This window comes from Sceloporus occidentalis, unplaced genomic scaffold (assembly GCF_023333645.1).
Source record: "Sceloporus occidentalis isolate IW3139 unplaced genomic scaffold, rSceOcc1.0.p SCAF_86, whole genome shotgun sequence".
NCBI lineage: Eukaryota > Metazoa > Chordata > Lepidosauria > Squamata > Phrynosomatidae > Sceloporus > Sceloporus occidentalis.
The window spans coordinates 3,443,912-3,450,526 of NW_028317066.1; positions in this window are offsets into that span (position 1 = coordinate 3,443,912).

Sequence of the window (6,615 nt, forward strand, 5' to 3'; positions counted from 1 at the left end):
CTTTCCTTGGAATATGCAAATTTCTCCCGAAGCTGACCAATGGGAAAGAAGCAATCAGCCCCCCTCCCCTTGGGTTGGTTTTCAATGGCTTGGAAGGAAGAGATTTTGCCTTGCAAGTTGCTGGTAAATAATAGAAGGCTTTGGGGTAGCAAAGGCTGCAGAAATAGTTTGAACCCCCCCCCCCTTAAACATCCATGGCTCAGTGCTATGGGATTCTGGGAATTGTAGTTTCTTGTGGCACCAGAGCTCTTTTGACAAAAGGAGACTGAATGGAGGCGTTGCCTGGCTGGGGGCAGAGCCTCTTGCCAGCAGTGAGAAGGCTGCCATGATGAGGAAAAGCAGGGGCTCCTCTGGTGGTCCTGGCCACTTCCCTTGGCTCCCTCCCTCCTCCTCCTCCTCCTCCTCTCAGAGCTCATTCACACTCCCTGGCTTTTCTCTCCCCCCCCCCCTCTGCACTTTGAGACCCCTTTAACTGCCAAAGCTCAATGCCACAATAAACTACAATTCCCAGGAATCCATAGCACTGAGCCCTGGCAGTCCAAGCAGTGTGTTTTGGACACAGAGATCCTCCAAATGAATCCAGTCCCTAGCTTTTATATCTCTCACACACACTGCAGGAATAATAACCCACTTTGAGACTGCTTTAACTCAGTGCTAGGGAATCCTGGGAATGCGAGTGTTTGGGAGACATTGAGACTTCTCTGTCAGTCATGGCTCTGAGGCTACAATTCCCAGGATTCCCCAGCACTGAGCAGTCTCAAACTGGACCATTTCCTCAGTGTGGATGCACCTGGGGAGGCATTCTGGGCACTGCAGTTCAACTACGTTTGGAGGGTTATGGGACTCCCTGTCAGAGATAGCTCTGGGGCCACAATGTACCACAATTCCCAGCATTCCCCAGCACTAACCCAGGACAGTTAAGTCACTCTCAAACTGGATTATTTCCTCAGTGTGGATGCAGCTTTGGTGAGGAACTCTGGGCATTTCAGTCCAGCACTGTTTTATTTCTGCAGTGTGTTTTGGACCAGAGACAAGGTGACCAGGCATCCTCCTCCTTTTCCAGGACATGTCCTCTTCTGTCACATTTCAAAATGTCCTCCATTTGGATCATGGCTAAGAAGCATGGATTTATAATTACATGGGTGTTTTTAGCTTTTATTTTTGGCCATGTCCTACATATTTTTGCTTGGGTGCCCTACATTTTGGGGTGAGGGCATTGGTCACCTTGGTCAGAGAGCTTTCCAGGGGTTAACTGCCATTCTGCTGTGGTGCTGGAACAAACCACCATTCCCAGAATTCCATAGCATTCAGGCAAGACAGTTAATGTGGTCTCAAACCAGATTATTTCTCCAGTGTAGATGCAGCCCAAGCCTTTTGCCTCTCTTATGCCTGAGATTTCAAAGCCCAGCCCTGGCACCACAACAAACTACAAATCCCAGGATTCCATAGGATGGAGTGATGAGAGTGAAAGCAGTGTGGCAGCAGCCTAAGTGTGCTTAATGCAGTTCTTAAGATGGTGCACCTCTTGCCTACAGAGTCTCACAAGACTTTTTTGTTGAACAACTTGTACCCATTAACTCCATTTCATGTCTCCTTTATTTAGTGGGGAGGAATACAGACAAAACAAGCCAAAATGAAGAAAAACCAAAGTCCCTTGACCAAAGGGTTTGGTTGTGGAATAAGCCTCTGAAATATGCAAGAGGCAATGTTAAAATAAAGCCAGGTTCAATGCTCAAATGTGCTGTTTGGAATGGGGAGAGGGGGGTGGCCAGAAAGGGAAGTCCATTTCCGTGATCTGTCTAGGAATAATGTCAAAATGTCCTCCATTTTGATCATGCCTAAGAAACATGCATTTATATTAACATTTCTTAAAAAAGCCTCAATTTTTGAGTGTCCTCCATTTTTATAAAATGTGTCCTACATTTGAAAACGTTGTCCTGCATTTGTCCTACATTTGTCCCGGTTTGGAGGTCCTCACTTATGGCAACCCTAAGTCCAGCCTCCTTCTGCCATGCAGGAATACCCAAAATCCTAGACCACGAAGGGCCATCCAGTCCAGCCTCCTTCTGCTATGCAGGAATACATAGACTCCCAGACTTCCAAGGGCCATCCAGTCCAGCCTCCTTCTGCCATGCAGGAATACACAGACTCCTAGACCCCCAAGGGCCATCCAGTCCAGACTCCTTCTGCCATGCAAGAATGCACAGAATCCTAGAGTTGGGGGTAGATCCTGGCAGGGAGGGCAGTGAAAAGAGATCCTTAGAAGGAGGGAGGATTGGGAGATATAGTTCTGGAAATCACGTTGTTAAAGATTCCTTGGTTTTTTGCCTTTGCCACCCTCTGAAGCTGAGCAAACAAGATCCAAACTCTGGTCTCCAGAGTCCTAGTCCAGCACCAAAAGGCTTCCTCTGAGCACTGTATTTCCAGGAAACCAAATCATGTCCTGGGTGTCTCTGGAGCCCAGGGTTCGAGTCCAGGCTTGGCTGTATAAACCCACTGGATGAACTGGGGCAATAAGCCACACTCTCTCAGCCGTCAGTGAATGGATATGTTGGCAAAACCACTCTGAAGAAATCTTGCCAAGGCACACTGCAACAACAGCAACAGCAACAACAACATGCTTGTCCTGACCTCAGTGAGACTTGCTTGTGAATAGACAGGTGCAGTCTTGTTCTGAACGTGTGCATATATGGATCCGCTGGTACTATTGGATCCTTATATCTACAGATGTATAGCAGGATCAAACCTATCTCACCAAGGATTCTGATTGAGATCAGTGTTTACGTTTGAGCCTGGTGGCCTTAAAATGGATCCTAGATCCGAAATAGTCCCTCCAGAAAAGGGGCAGATGTCACCTGCCCATCCTGTCTTTGGACTGGTTCCTAAATTCCAAGATTTAGGCCGGGGAGGAGGTCTGTCCCTGCCCTCCTCTGAGGCTGAGAGAGTGTGACTTCTCCAGGGAAGAAAGGAATCCTAACCTTCCCGTCTGCTTCGGGGCTTAATGGCTGGGATCAAGGGAGCTGCCATGGGCTTGAGCCTCTGCCCAACCATTGCCTCAGCCAAGAAGGCAGTGGCCGGTGGCCAGGGCACTGTTGACCTTTCCACCATTAAGTGCTCCATGGCTGCTGCAGTGTGAAAGGTTGGGGGCACCCTTGGCTGAGCGATTCCTGTCACTACTGTGCTCTGAGGCTGAGAGAGTGTGACTTGCACAGGGCAAGACTTGCACCTATTTCCCATTATTGTGACTGGTGTGTGTGTGCCTTCCAGTTGTTTCCAGGTCTTATGGTGACCTTATGGGAGTCTCTGAAGGGGTTTTCTTGGCAGGTTTCTTCAGAGTGGGTTTCCCATGGCCATCCTCTGAGGCTGAGAGAGTGTGACTTGCCCAAGGCTTCAGTTCTTTTGGAAGCCTTTTTGCTTTATCTTCTAGAAGGCAGCTGAGGTGTTGCTTCTTGCTCTGAAGAAGGAGAGGAACCTTCTGGCATCCAAAAGGCTAACACTCTCTGGAGTTATGTCTGATAATATGTATATATAGGATTGAACTCTGAAAAGACACACAAAAGTCACACAAAGAAACACACTTCCTTCCTTTTGGCCCAAGGAGCTGGGCCTCCTTCTCACTCTAAAGCCTCAGGGAGAGAAAGAGAAGCCAATGGTCTGTTCAACTGAGGCCTCAGAGAAGGTTCTGGAACATTATTCCCCACAGTCACAAGCAGCACAAAATGGCTGCCAGAACACAGAATGGACGCCGGAACACAAAATATGAGTCTGGGGCAGGGGGCGGGGTCTTCCAGCTGCTCTGCCCCCATTGGCCAGCCTCAAAAATAGGCGGAGCTTCTGCTTCTCTATATAGCTCTGCGCGTGGAAGAGAGAGAGTGAGGAGAAAGGAGCAGAGTTTTAGAGGGAGAACAGACAGAGAGGAAGGAGTGGAGTGAGAGCAGAGAGACAAGGCCTGGAACCACTAGGCTTCACTGCTGCACTGAAGTCTGGCTGGGCCTGGCTTGGTTCTACTGCTGCTGCTTTCCTTTGGCCACTGCCATTAAGGAGGGGAGGAAGGAGGCCCAGCAGTCCTTCTAGGCAAGGCCCACTCTCTCTGAAGGTGGGAGACTGGGACTCCCCAAAGGGATTTCAATGCTTGTAATGGTGGCTCTCATGCTGTAGCAATGGTGCTTGTGGTGATGATGATGATATTATCAGGCCTGCGGGGGAGAGGATGGAGCTGCCGCCAGACCTTAATAATCATAAGGCAGAGGCATCCAGTTTGTGTTCCAGCAGCCATTTTGTTTTCAAGCAGCCATTTTGTGTTCCGGTGGCCATTTATTTTTCTGGCAGCCATTTTGTGCTGCTTCTGACTGTTGGGAATAATGTTCCAGAACCTTCTCTGAGGCCTCAGTTGAACAGAGGCATCTCTTTCTCTCCTGAGGCTCCAGAGTCAGAAGGAGGCCAGGCTCCTTGGGCCAAAAGGAAGGAAGTGTGTCTCTTTGTGTGTCTTTTGTGTGTCTTTTCAGAGAGGGTTTTCTTATTACAAAGCTCTGCTCCTTCTGGGGAACATGGGTTTTAAAAGGGATCAGAAATGGGGAGGATAGTTTTAATACAAGCCTTATTGTTATTCTTCACAAACATTGGGCTTTGGCTTCTAAGAGGAGGACTGCCCCCCAAACAAGGCCAAAAGTAGCTCCTTTGGAAGGTTTTAAAAGTCTCCCCAGTTTCCTTATTAAGAGACTTTAAGGGAAGAAGGAAGGAGGCAGACCAGACAATCTCATATTATGACCAAATAAACATAGAAACAAACAATAACAACAAAAATAAGAATTAGACAGAAAAACAAACTGCTTCTTTCTTTTAAAGGAAACCCATTATTAGGAAGGTAAAAGCAAGACTTTGGTGCTTCTGCCCTTTTACAACCGACTCAGGCTGTATCTGCACTGCAGAAATAATCCAGTTCAAAACCACTTTAACTCTCCTGGCTCCATCCTGTGGAATCCTGGGATTTGTAGTTCGTTGTGGCACCAGAGCTCTCTGGCAGAGAAGGCTAAGTATCCAAAGGCAAAATCCCAGGAGTCCATAGCACTGAGGGTTAAAGACAAACCTATTACATTTACCATCCGCTGCTTCCAAACTACCACACTAACTTTTATTTCTATCTCATTCGTTTTTAATTATCTGTTAATAAGTAAAAAGTAAATATATATTGTTCTACTTATCTTTATCCTTACAAATCATTTCTTTTCTCTTTCAGGCCTCATTTAAATTGTAAAACAGTTGATACAAAATCGCTCTCATTAGATTAAACTCAACATCATTGGGCTTTTAACCTCCCAACATACTTCTGTTTTACCGATGTTATATTTCTTTGAATAAATTAAAACACTTCAAATTAAATTAGTCTTGTCTCTAAAGTAACATTTTCCCTCCATGCTTCTGGAGATATTCAGTTATATTATTCCAGTCTCCTTTATATAAATTTGACGGTTAATTTCTAATTCCTCTTGAGAGTTTGTCCATTTCCATCATGTCCAGAAGCTTAAATATCCAATCTTCTTTTGAAGGAATTTCTTTACTTTTCTATCTCTGAGCAAACACTATTCTTGCAGATGACAACATATAAAATAATAATAAACCATTTTCCCCCTATGGATTGTTCTATTATATTAAGCAAAAAAATTCAGGCACGAATTTAAAAGATAAAGTTACAACTTTCTTAATTTCAAAATAAATCAACTTCCAATATTGTATCGCTTTCCCAAAGTCCACCACAAATGACAGACTGAGCCCTTCTCTTTTTCACATTTCCAATTCAAATTACTGCAATTCTTTTTTTTTTAGTATAATCTTTATTAGGCATTAAAAACACATAAAGATACACATAACAATATATAAGATGAACAACATATACAGCATTACATCTTAAATAAATGTATTAGTTATAAACTATACACAATATACAGTATTCTAATCTAAAAATAAAGCAAGATTAAGTAAGACTTCCAAGAGAAAGAGGGGACACAATTATGCCAAATTATAGCCCTTAATGCAATCAGATCTAAACGAATAGAATTAATCCATGCACAATTTAAATATAGTAAAAAAAAGTCATATATCATATATTATACTTATGTTTTTGCTTCTGTGCCTAATGTCATATCCTTCCCGATAAGATAAATAAAAAATCATAGCTACCATATAAAATTAGGGGCTAGGCCTTCCTTCTTAATAAACAACATAAAAGGATGCCATACTTCTTTGTTATTTCTCAGTCAAGGTTTTTCATGTAGCAAGTGAGTTTCTCCAATTCCATATAATCCAATAGTTTCATAGTCCAGTCCTTCCACAAGGGCTGCCCTTGACCCTTTCCAACAAGAAGCATACATCAATCTGGCCGCTGAAATCATAAAACAGTAATTTTCCATGCATATTCTCAAGTTTAACATCCATAACCATATTCAACAAAAACATTTTCGGGTCAAATGGGGATTTATAATTAAGAATCATTTGCATCTTCTGATGAATCACTTTCCAGTATTTCTTGGCATGCTGACATTGCCACCACATATGTACCAGGGATCCTGGGGAGTTACCACACTTCCAGCAGTCCAAATTTTGGTTTTTGTAAATTTT